This window comes from Heterocephalus glaber, unplaced genomic scaffold (assembly GCF_053883595.1).
Source record: "Heterocephalus glaber isolate CG9 unplaced genomic scaffold, H.glaber_assembly_v1.0 deba00001444, whole genome shotgun sequence".
In the NCBI taxonomy this organism is placed as follows: Eukaryota; Metazoa; Chordata; class Mammalia; order Rodentia; family Bathyergidae; genus Heterocephalus; species Heterocephalus glaber.
In genome coordinates, this window is record NW_028258297.1 from 18,430,062 (window position 1) to 18,443,182 (window position 13,121).

Consider the following 13,121-nt stretch of genomic DNA (forward strand, 5'->3'; position numbering starts at 1 on the left):
ATTTCTTGTCATGCCTGATGGATTTATTCTGCTGGGCTTCCTGGGGTTGTGATCCTCATTGTCTCTTCCTAGGATATTGTCTAAAAGTTTTTGGAGTGCTGGATTCATATTCATGAAGTTCCTAAGGTGCTCTTTGTCTTGAAAGTATTTTATTTCTCCATTAATTTTGAAAGATAGTTTTGCAGGGTACATCAATCTGGGTTGGAGGCTGTTTTCCTTTAGGGCTTGAAATACATCACTCTAAGCTCTTCTTGCCTTGAGAGTTTGCACTGAGAAGTCTGCTGTGCTTCTGATGGGCTTTCCTTTGTATGTGATTTGTTTATTTTCTCTAACTGCTTGGAGAATTTTGTTCTTCCATTGGGTTTCTGGAATCTTAACTATTGCATGCCTATGTGTAGATGTTTTTTGATCAAGGCTATTTGGAGTCCTATATGCCTCACTTATCTGTATGTCAAGTTCTTTTCCCCTGCTGGGGCAGTTTTCTGCCGTCACTTCTGTGAAGAGTTTTTTTATGTCGTCTGCACCCTCTCCTGTTTCTTCATTGACTCCAATCAGCCTCATGTTATTCTTCTTTGCATTGTCTAGCAGCTCCTGGATTGATTTCTCATGGTTCCTTAGTATTTTTATGAAATTTTTCTTTTCCTGTTCACTAATTGCAATCCTGTCTTCTACATCTGGAATTCTGTCCTTGTATTGGCTCATTCTGCTGTGTAACTGTTCAATGGAATTTTTAAACTCTTGGAAATCTGTTTGCATCTGATTTATGGATTCCATTTGTTTCCTAGGTTGAGATTCCATCATGTTCCTCATTACTCTTTTTTTTTTTCTGTGTCCTCTCTAGATTTATTAATCATGTCTTGCACTATGGGCACAATCTCTGCTGTTATCTGAGAAATTATTTCTGATTTCATTTTTTCCAGATCCTCTTTTGTTGCCAGTTCAGGGAGTCCAGGTGGTTGAGTATCAGATTGTTCCATCTCATTTCCCTTTGGAGTTGCTTTAGGTGATCTGGAAGTCTGGTTTTGAGACATGTTTACATGTCTTCTCATTTCAGGGCCGGGGGATGTGTGCTGCTGGCACCGTCGCAGCTCACCTTCTTGGTGCTAGACCAGGCTCTATTCCTCTGCACTAGGGGCAGTGGTATGGTGGGCCAAATGGCTCATCGCCTGAGCACAGGGTGGGTCTCTGCTCCTCTATGCTGAGGGCAATAGTATGGCAGCCCAAAAGGCTCAGTTGGCCAAAATACTTTTAAGGAGAAACAAAGCAAGGTGACTTTCTCTAACAGATATCCAGGTTCATTTTATAGCTCAAGTAAATAAAATGGTGTAGCATGATCCCAGAAGGAGAGAGTCCAGATTCAAGCCACCGTGGTATGGGGGGAGACCCATATGGTGATGCAATCTTCAGTAAAGTCATGGCAGCTGTTTAATTAAATGATTCTAGGAAAATTGGACATCCATATGGCATAAAATAAAAGCAGATCTTTATTCACTCAACTTACTAAAATCATTGACAGATAAATAAAAGGTCAAAATGAATAACACTTTAAAATTAGAAATATTTTTAAAGTAAACATGTTTATCTGACTGGGGTATAGAAAGGTTTCTATAGATACAAAATTATTTATGAAGGAATTGATTGATAAATTCACATCTGCTTACCTAAAGAACTATAAAGAAAATGAATAATACAAATCACAGGAAAAGATATTTGCAATTTGCATAAAAAAAGAAACTGTGACAGTACCTGAGTCAAGAAACCATTCAAAAATAAATCTTTAAAATGTACAGTAGGAACATGACCAAAAGTTTTAAGTGAGAAAAGTGGTGCCTACCCAGTGTTCACCACAGAACTATTCACATGACAAATACTTATTTCATCAACTTTTCTAATAAAGAAAAAGGCAAGACAGCACAGATTACTATATATTCTGAAAATCTCTAGGTTCTTGTTCACTGAAATTTTGAGTTTTCATTCTATTTTTTTACATGATTATCATATATGTTTCTATATTTTATATATTGTATTTCCCCACTTAAATACATTCTCCTGTATTATTGAACTTACTTCATTCTCTAGGCAATATGAGATTTCTCACCATGTTTATCTATACTGTTGCAATAAATTATAAATACCAAAAAAAAATACATTATTCCCCAATGCCTACCCTCCAAATGTCTAAATTTCTATCCATTAAAATGAAAATCTGATCTAACATAGAACACATAGAATAGAAAAAGAAGATGTCCTTTTTCATCTTCCAATAGATGAAGATATGTAAATGACAACAACACACATGGTTTGTTCACATATTAGGTAAATTGCAAATACACAAAAGGCTCTCAGCAGTTAAACAAAAAAGTGAACACTCAAAATATGTTTCCCCTTTATACAGGTTTCCAAATTTTCACCAAAAATATTACTATACAGAGGATATTTTTTTTTAATTTACAGTTTCATCATCGTTTTAAATGATAGATTTTTATCCACTTTTTAAATTGGTCCTACACATCCTACAAAAGCCAGTTCCATTCTACATTCACAAACTCCATGCATTAAAAATTGAGAAACAAAAATGGCATTAATGGACACATTACAAAATCACTGAAGTAGTAACACTTCTAAAATTCTGCTTTCCTGTAGTTATATTAGTCTGACAGTACTCTGTGCCTAGAATCTGTCTCCTTGATTCTATTTTGAGACTGGGTCATTTCTCTGATAATAATGCCAATAAATCCTCCAGTTGCCATTAATCTCAGTTCTGTGAAAGAATAAATCATTCCCACAAGCAATTAAACAATAAATGCATTAAAATAAGACCAATTAGAACTAAGTCTAGACATTCACCATGTAGTTATAAGACAGGCCTGTCATAATCATTTTAACTTGAACTGAAAGTTTCTTCAATAATTCTTTCCAACAGAAGCAAGACTAGAGACTGTTGTGGGAGTACCCGAATTAAGTAGAGTTTAAACTGAAATATGCCACTAGGACCTCCAGTTGTATGTCTGCAAAGTTGCCCTGTGCTATTAATTTGAATGCCTAGGATTGGTCTTCAATTTCTGTTTGCCAATAATCCACCATGCACAGCATACTCTGAGGCTCGTGACTGTGCCAGCTCTCATATTTCCAAGTTTTTATATACTGCCTTGCAAAAACAAAGAATGCTCAGAGTCAGTGGCTGCATGTAATATTATTTTCCTTTAACTGATCATGATTTTGCAAGTGACTGATTTTTAGGTGTTTTAATAATTTGAGCCTTTATGGGAATTAAGAGGTCTGAGGCCTTCTTAAGTTCAGCAGTGGATCTTTACAAAGGGAGCAATTATTATTTTATGTGTTACTTTGTTATAGCATGAATTTATGAATAAATTTTTGTAAGTTTTATTGAACTTCAAATAAAATCTTAAACTAATGTGTGAAAGTTTCGTTGTTATTGCTGAGTTTCATATATATATGCTATTTTATTATCAAAAACAAACCAAAAAACCTACTCATTTTGCTCCCTAAGGAAATGGAGATATAATGTAATCCTTTATCTAATGACTTGTAGGCAATGATAAATTCCAATTTATTCCACTCAATGATAGAGCAATAGCTTTTCTCTTTAATGGAGGTAAGAGTTGTAATACAGACAGAACTCCAATTCTATTGGCCAGGAAAAGACATTGGGGTGGGGAATAGAGAGTCTGAGGAGGTAAACAGAGCTCTCACAGAAAACCTGAGCAAAACCAGACAGGCTTGGGATATCAAGGGAGTTCAGGAATTAAGAAATCTTGTCTTGATCTATTGCTGTTAATAAGATATTTTTCAATAGAAGTTATTATAATGAGAAAAATTAATAACAATGAATCAGAGAACAGAAAGGTGAGGTGGAGAAGAGACAGAAAAGAGACTCTCCACACAAGGTTGAGACAAAACACCAAAAAGGTGCCTGATACAAATAAGCCCCAGTTACTTAAAAATTTATTTCCCCATAATAACACAAGGTATTAGCTACTTTTTCATCACTAGGATAAAATATCTGACACTCACAACTTAAGGAGGAGAGGTTTATTTTGTTCACAGCTTTAAAGGGTTTAGTCCATGGTTGGCTAGGTTTAAGGCAGAAATGGGATGTCCAAAGTATATGGCCTAAGAAAGCTGCTCAACCCATGGTAGTCAGGAAGAAGAGAGTGAAGGGAGTGGGGATAACAATATCCCTTTTAGGTCATACATTTAGTGACCCACCTCTTTCTACCAGGTTCCCACACCTAATAACACATTTAGATATGAATTCATCAATGGGTGAATCCGCTGATGAGCATAGTGTTCCCATGATCCAATCACTTTCCAAAAGCTCTACCTAAGACTTTAAGGGGACAATATAAATTTAAAGCAATCACATAAATTATAAATGGGGCATAGATGTGTAGATCCTTGAATGAGCATTAGAAGGTACACAAACAACTTAAATTATAGGCAAAATATCCTGTTCATGTACATATACAAAATACAACTTTCTGGAGAGATAATGCATAGCATTTGTAAACATATTTTAAAAATGTACACATAATATCATACAGAATGTTTAACTCATATTTGAGTTTTATGTCTCATTTACTTTCAGATCCCATTAGAATAATCTATTCCCATACAAACAGAAGAAAATATTTTTCTAAGATTCTGTAACTAAATATTTCAAGGACCTTTTCTTTTACTAAAAAAAGTTTGGATTTTTTTCATCTAACCCTATCAAGCACTATAAACAGTATACTTTAAAAATAACTAAGGAAACTATGTCTTCTTAAATTGTTATTTTTGCCAACACAAAGAAATAGCTCATATTTTCATCTATCATTCATGACTGGTTACAGGAATTAGAAACAAGAATGTAATGATAGGAGCATGAACTTGTAACAATGGCTGAACTATGCTCTAGACCTGGCCCAAGACCACTGTCACCTACCAGATCTTGTTATGTCAGTTTAAAATGTTCTGATGGCAATATTTGAGGGAATAATTTAAGAAGAAATCCATGTATGCATGTATACTTAGTGGGAAGAGTGTAAGAGTTTAATAAATATACATTTCTCATGGAATTAAAGAAGGACAAATTGTTTCCACCAAGGGAAAAGCAGATAAGAAAAATACATATATATGACATGAGTATAAATATAACTCAATCTATTCTTGAAAATCAGTTTAGTCCTGGTGAAACAAGCCCTAAAAGAAATGAAGTCTGACTAAAATATCTCAGCCCACAATCAGGGAGTCACTAAAATTGAAAATATAACCTGACACCATAAAACTTTATTCCTCTCTGCCTCTGGAAATGAGAGATGCTAGAAAATATGTGTACAAAAATATTCTAAGTTCTGAGATTTTGCAATAATACAATGTTACAAATGTATGAAAGTCTACCCTATATATTTTTGAAATATAGTTAAGCTTCATGTATCATCATCAGAATTAACAAATGTCTGCTTCCATCCATCTATAAAGGACATGAGTTACACTGAATCTAAATAACTGGGCAATCATGTTGTTTAACCCTTTTTACCATATTTATTACATAAATATTGTAGAACAAGGGCTTACCTCCAATCCTGACCTACATGCTGATGATTACTTTCTTTTATTCATTCTTTCCTGAACACTAGCATGTTGCAGTGGGGAGATCTTGCTCTTTGCAATGGGAAGCGCTAGAGTTTTGCCTCATATCCACCAATAATTAACTGATCTTAAGTAACAACTTGGTGCCACAACTTTGTCTTTTCTTTGTGCATGTGTGCGTGTGTGTGTGTGTGTGTGTGTGTGTGTGTGTGTGTGTGTACTGGGATTGACCCAGGCCCTTCATACTAAGCAACATCCCCAGCCCTTTTATTATCTTTTACTTTAAGACAGGGTCTCCCTAAGTTGCTACATTGCCAAGGCTTGGCTCAAACTTGTAATCATCCTGTCCCAGAGTGCTGGGACTACACACATGTGCCACCACATCTGGCTTCCTTCTTTAGAAAAGAAATGACAAGGGCTCCTTTGCAAAGAGTAAGAAACCTAGGCTATCAACACAAACATGATAATTATCACTCTTCTTTAATCTTACTCCAACTCTGACTTCAAATCATTTATGAAAAATACTTAGAATAGTGACTGATACACAATGGCCCTCAATATATGGGGACAACTGATAGTTAATATAAATAAGATCATAGTAATTTTTAACCTCTGCATAATATCGTTATTTTGTTTCATCTTTTAAAACATAAACATCATAAATATTATACCTGAAATCTTAAGAATTGAATTGATTCTTTTTGAACAGATGAATTGACATCAGTGTAGCTCAGTGTTAAACCATATCTACATCAGCTTTTGGATTTTATTCACTGGTATGTATTCTGATACCAATGGAAGTTTTGATTCAACATCTCTTGTGTGCAAATCACATCAACAAGTATGGAAGCAATTTACAACCAATCATGCTACATATTAAAATTACACAATACCATGTCATCTGTCCTTGTCAGCAAGAAGACTACTTCCTTCATACTAACTTCTGTTTTGTGTTTAAATATTGACTACATAGTCTTCCACCACATTAAGACAAGAGCTTCCTTAAAACAATTTGCTCTTAGTGGGATAATATGATGAAAGAGGCTTAATGTGTGGAAGATTATTTCCTCTTAATTGTTGTTCTCAATGTTTTAATTGGTTTGACTAAACAGTAATTATCAAAGCTTCAATCCTGTCTGTGCCAAAATTCTTTCATTATTCATGTGCCCATTATGGTCACATCCTGTAGAGCCCTGCAATCAAATTGTTGGAAAACTCCTAATGAAGAGCATACCCATAAGACTACTGAAGGCCTGTATCTTAAAGGTAAAATAGAATGAAGCCTGGGAAAGCGACTTTATCCATTAACTTGAAATTTCCACAGTTGATCTGATTCCTTAATACATACAGAACTGAAAGTCATATGTGTGTTAATGTGGACCCTAGGATTGCAGACAGAAACCAAGCTAACCAGTTAAAGAATGATAGTATACAGTAGGTTGATCTCACCACTGTGGTCAAGATCATATGCTATGGATTCTTAGTTTTTGAGTAAGCTAAGCTTTCCTTTGTTTGGTCTCTATAAAAACTATCTCATGATACTATTTGGAGGACTAAATAATTTAATATATGCAAATCACTTAGAAAATTGCTTGTAATATAATAAATGATAAATTTTTAAAAGAGTAAAGATAAACCTAATTTTAGGAAGATCTGAAACAACAGGATTAATGGCTTCAGGATTCACTTATTTTTTTCCTTGTTTTCTGTCAAAATTTCAATTTTTTCCAACTTTACACAAATAGCTTACCAACCAGCCTGAAAGAGTTTTCTTTCCTCAAATCAGTATAATAGAGTTCAAGAAATGATTATTATTTGCCCATTTTCGGTCTTGTATCTATTTCAAGACTAGCCATTTTGACTACAAGTAGGGTTCCATGATTAGGATAGCCTCAGAGTAACAGAGCATCCCTTCCACTCACTAAAGTTTTCTGATTCTGTGACATTCCCAACATAATTTTCTTGACAAAATGTCTAATCTGGAGCTAATTATAAAGACCAATCAGAAAAACCCAGATTGTGGGACACCTCGTATGGGTGTTAGAAAAAGTCAACGTCATAAAAGATTTTTTTAAAGATTGCAAGAGATCCAACTGAAAGACATGATTCTATGGAGTAGGTGAGTACCTAAAAAGAACATTTGGGGAACATCTGGGAATGATAACAGTCCCATCTATGTCTCTAAGACTTATGTGCCAAAGGAGTTAGGGAAAGGTGTCATAGTGTCGGCACTTTGCTTTTGAATGAATAAACATCTACAGAGGAAGACAGATACAGCGTGAATAACACAAAACAATGTTAACGATTGTTGAATATGACTTATTCAACAGATTTTATTCATTGTATCATTCTTTTGATGTTTCTGTCTGCTTGAAATTTTTAAAAGTAAAAAGTTGGGAGAAACTGACCTCTTTGGGATAAGAAATTACAACCTTGTCTACAATTAGACCAGCTTAAATTGGTTGTCTAACCTTGAATAATTACCAATTACTGGCTTGTCAGGGAGGCAAAGTCACATAAAAAGACAGTCCCAGTCACAACAAGTATCTAAAAACAGGAAAGAACAAATTCAAAAGGAATTTGACAAGAGCCACTGTACCTCAGGAAGTCTCCAGTTTATGTACCATAACATGTGCATTATGTATTGTTATGAGGCCCTTATTTCTATTTCCATCTATGAGAATGAATTAAGCCAAACCATCATCCTTTCAACAAAGGACATGCCTGTTTTTTTCTCAATTGCTTCCCTGAAATTATCATGTCTTTTCCATTTACCTGTGATCAGGAAAACTTCACTAAGGAAAACAAGAATTCTTCCAATCAGGGTCCTAAACTCAGCCTGCAAACTTATTACCAGAAATCTCTTATTGTGACCATTTCTCTACAGACACACTCCCAGCCAAAATCCCTCAGAAACTGCAAAGTTTTGTGTAACAAAGTTGTTTTTTTAACACTTAATAAATGGTTGAAGAGTGCCCAGCATTCTATATTTCATAATTTTGTAAAGTATTTGAAAAGTAAGGCCATAAAAAGAAATCTTGGCTTGAATCACACCTCCACCACCTAAAATGTCACTGTGAGCAAATTGCTTTACATAACTGAGCCTCAGTTTCATCATCCGTAAGATGAAACTAATCACACCAGCCTTCCAGGGTTATCATAAGAATTGGAAACAAATAAAGAAAAATGTGTAATAGCAGATTTTATAAATGGCAATGATGACAGCGACAACAGGAAAATATACCGCCTGTCCTTGGGGAGGGAGCTCACAGTGTAGTCACTGTCTCTTGCCCATTTTGCTGCTCATTGCAACCTCACTTTTCTCCAAAACAACTCAGTGTTCCTTTAGATAAGCAAGTGCAGCATACATATACAGGCTTTTTAATGTCCCAAGCAGTCCAATTACAGAGCATCCACTTTACTTTCATTTGCTATCTTTTTGTCTGTTTTTTAAACACTAACCCAATTTCATTCAAATGCATCAGGTTATAAAAAAGTAACTTGTAGGGCTGGAGGTGCAGCTCAGTGGGAGAATGCGTGCGCAACACATGCAATCCCTAGCACCAAAACTAGCTAAATAAATAGACTACAAAATAAAGCTATACAAAGGTATTTCATACCATTATAAAATGTTACTTTCCCTGCATAAAAGTATCATCTTAACTTAGTTTTCCCCCATCACTAGCCATATGTCAATGCTTTGGTGAATAGTAAAGAGCTTGACACACAGCAATACATCATCAATGGAAGACACCAGCTGGCACATTATCTGATGAAAATCCATTTATTCCAGATTATGGAATCTTTGTTAGCAGTAAATGTGGAATAGGTGGAAAGAATGTAGTTAAGCTCTCTAGTAAGCAGTTTGCATTCATAAAATTAGAAGAAAATTATTTTGGTTAAGGAATTAAGAAAGCCAGACCTCAATATCAGTGTATGAAACAATTTGAGATAGTAAAGATCACTGATATTTTGTTCTGAATTGAATATGGGAATTTCAAATAAAGAGTGAGAACCAGTTAAGGTCAAAGAACATAATTCAGGGCCAGGGATTTAGCTCAGTGGTTTTGTCGCCTGCTGCGCAAGCACAAGGGCCCGAGTTCGTTCCCCAGTACCAAAAAAAGAAAAAAAAAAAAAAAGAATATAATTCATTCACCTTGATACCACAAATATTCTGACACAGAGGTGAAGCATGATAAAACAGCTGGACTTCCTTACCGAATGGCTCAGACATTCAGTGCTGCAGCAGACTGCCAAGACACAGGCCTGGGCCAGAGCAGGTCCACTTTGGCTCCATCCATTCTATTGGTAATAGCAAGAGACAAGGTCAGCAAAGGTCAAGGGGAGAGGAAACAGACTGCCCTTGGGTAGATGGAGTGGCAGGTAGATGCAAGGATGGAAGGAAATAATGGTGGCTATCTTTAGCTAATGTCCATCATGCATTTTCTTAGATGGTGACAGAGACGTCATGTAAATAAGTACATGAGAATGAAAGAAGTTCTATTATAGTGATATCATTTAATTCTTTGAATTCCTGACTTAAGTATCCAAAAATCACAAAGATCTATCATCAAAACATATTTTTAGCTATTATTTGACAACAAGATTAGACCCACCTTTTTTTTTTTGCTTAAATTTTTTTTATTGGTGCATTTTAAGTATACAATATGTTTACATTTATCATTGGGTGCTTGTACCTGTACATGATGTATCTTGGTTCTTATTTTTTTCCTATTACCTGTGTGCCCTTCACCTCCTCCACCCTTCCCTATTTACATAGACTTCATTTCCATTTTTTTTCTTTTCTCATGATTTTTCCTTTCCCTTCTTTCCTTTCCCCTTCCCCTCCTACTTCTCCTACCCCTTTGGACCTTTTCTTCCTATTTCAAATTATCAATTACTCATTTTAATCATTTTAATCCTTATTTACACTTTCAGTTTCTCACACTAGAGAAACTATTCAGTATTTACATGTGTGTCCTACTTATTTCACTTAAGAGTATGGCCTCAATATGCATCCATTTAGCTATAAATGTCTCTAGTTTTTCATTTTTTATGGCTGAGTAGTACTCCATTTTATTTTTAAAAACACATCTTCTTTATCCAGTTTCCAGTCGATGGGCACTTGGGCTGTTTCCAAGCTTTAGCTGTTAGGAACTGTGCTGCTATAAACATGGGTGGACATATATCACTGTGGTATGATTCTTTTAATTATTTGGGGAAGATACCCAGCAGGGAAATAGCTGGGTCAAATGGGACTTCTGGTCCTAGTTCTTTAAGGTATCTCCATACTGATTTCCACAGTGGTTGCACCAGTCTGCACTCCCACCAACAATGAGAAGGGTTCCTTTCTCCCCACACCCCAGCTATCATTTGTTATTGGTTGATTTCCTGATAGCAGCCATTCTTTCTGGAGTGAGGGACCCACCTTAATTTAAACCAAAGAAAGGATTAAGATGCTATCTTATAAACTAGACAATGTTATTATATTCTAATTTTCATCAGTATTTTAAGCTGTCCATTTTTGAACACCAGAAATTTTGTAACTTAGGCCAATGTACAAGACATAGAGTGAGTGAAATAGGTATTTCTTTTGTCAGGTAGGAGAAGACCGCTGTAAAAAAAAAAAGCCGTTGAATAGGTTTGTAGGCCATCTTCACAGTAGGCAGAGCAAGTTGAAAAAACATCTACAATCAGGAAACTGATACCTTGAAAACTACCTGTGCCTAAGAACCTCTGGGATTATCTCTGTGAGCCTCCTGGAGCATGTGCACCTCAGCCAGAAGACTGCTGCAAGCGGGGACAAGTGGCAGTTTCTGAGCAGGGATTACAATGGTAATTATGCTTTATAAATGTTAAGCTCGAAGTAATATACAGATGAGATTGGAAGAGGAAACTGCAAAGCAAGGAGAGAAATGAAGATCTCATTGGAGATCGGGAAGAATTAAGGAGGGTGTGAACTAGAATATTAGTTTTGGAGTAGAAAGAGTGAAAGACCTTATAGAATAAGAATCTAAGTGGTTCAAAACAGCCATGCTTAATTTTTCCCCACACTTCATTTGTAATAAAAAAAATTATGTTCCCCAACTTAAAAAAAAAAATCTAAATGGTTTAGTAACTGAGAGTAGATGTGGGAAATAAATTTATAATTTTTCTCTCCCTGTTATTCATTGATCGAAATAAACATCTTTAACTGTTTGACATATGGCTACTATGGAAGCAAACAGAAAAGATGGCATAACAGGGAATAGTTCAATGAAACTGATCTGGTGCTGGCGCTGAATATTGGAACAGGTCCTTAGGATGTCTCCCAAAACTAGGGGACATCATCAGAAGGGCCAAAAACAGAATAGGTTCAGAGGGTCCAAGAGTAACTCTTAAGGGACATGGGATGTAACATAGGGATAGAAAGCCTACAGAGCACCCATATGGCCCTGGATTCGGCCCCTGGTACCATTCCCCAGCAAGAGTCATTTTGAAGACTTCAAGACTCTCTCCAGATTCCAATTCGCTAGGGCACGCCTTCTTCTATTCAACTTCTATTTTTCCTTTAAAAGGTGTGTTAAACTTTTACCCTCTCATTCTTCTCACTACTCAATTAGACTGCTTTTAATTTTGTTGAATCCAAGGCATGGCATATTGAATAATCCTCAGGACACTGTTATCCAGTTATTAGGGTAGTTATAAGCTAATGTTTCGAATTGTCCTTTTGTTTGGCACCTTGGAAATTTTTGCAATGCGTTGTGTAATGCACAAGATTGGAGACAAATCTTAACAGATTGATCAATGTCTGATTTCCCTACTCAAGAAGTACACTGCACACCTAGTGCCAAATACATGAAGGCCTAATTCTACTTCCCAATTTTAAGTCCCCTCATATGTGGTCTCTCTTTCAACTTAATCTTTTGGCCAACATTATTTCTCATGATTACAACACTTCTGCACTTCCCTGAATATATTCCCCTTTCATGGACCAATGACGGTGAGCTTCATGTCCCCTTTCCTGGGGCTTTACCAGCCCATACATGTACTCACACCTGAAGAACGAACTTCTTCCATCCAATGCCAACTCTCCAGTGTGCCATACCTACCTGCAATTATTTCTTCTGTCATGATTCCCATTTTGTCTAACGTAATAATATATTAACTAATAAACACTCACCTCCACCTCCACTTCATGAATTATATTAGCTTGGTGTTATTACGTCTCTTTCAAAGGAACTTTCCGTCTTCACATATCACACACTCCATCACTGGCTGTAAGGAGATATAATTTTATTCTAGATATTACCTTTTAGGTACACATAACACAGACTCAAATTTTCCAAGTCTCCTTGAGAATGTAAAATGTGAAAGCATCATCCAGTTCACTGGAGAACTGTAATTCGTTTCTGGAAAACTAGTTTGGGAAAGTATCCCCTTCTATAGGACAGAGGCACTCTTTCTCTTTTTCCCAGACCCTAGATTTAAGAGTAGAACATTCACAGGGAAAGAAAACAGAAAACACTGATATTTGAAATGTAACA

At 35.8% G+C, this 13,121-nt stretch overlaps 1 long non-coding RNA gene across 1 annotated transcript in view; it reads right to left on the bottom strand.

Moving 5' to 3' along the window:
* LOC110349415 (uncharacterized) overlaps window positions 1–13,121 on the bottom strand; it is a 168,031-nt gene that overhangs the window by 40,069 nt on the left and 114,841 nt on the right. Inside the window, exon 3 of the long non-coding RNA XR_002395354.2 lies at window positions 12,758–12,852. This is a non-coding gene — a long non-coding RNA (uncharacterized LOC110349415). The remainder of the gene's footprint in view (window positions 1–12,757; window positions 12,853–13,121) is intronic.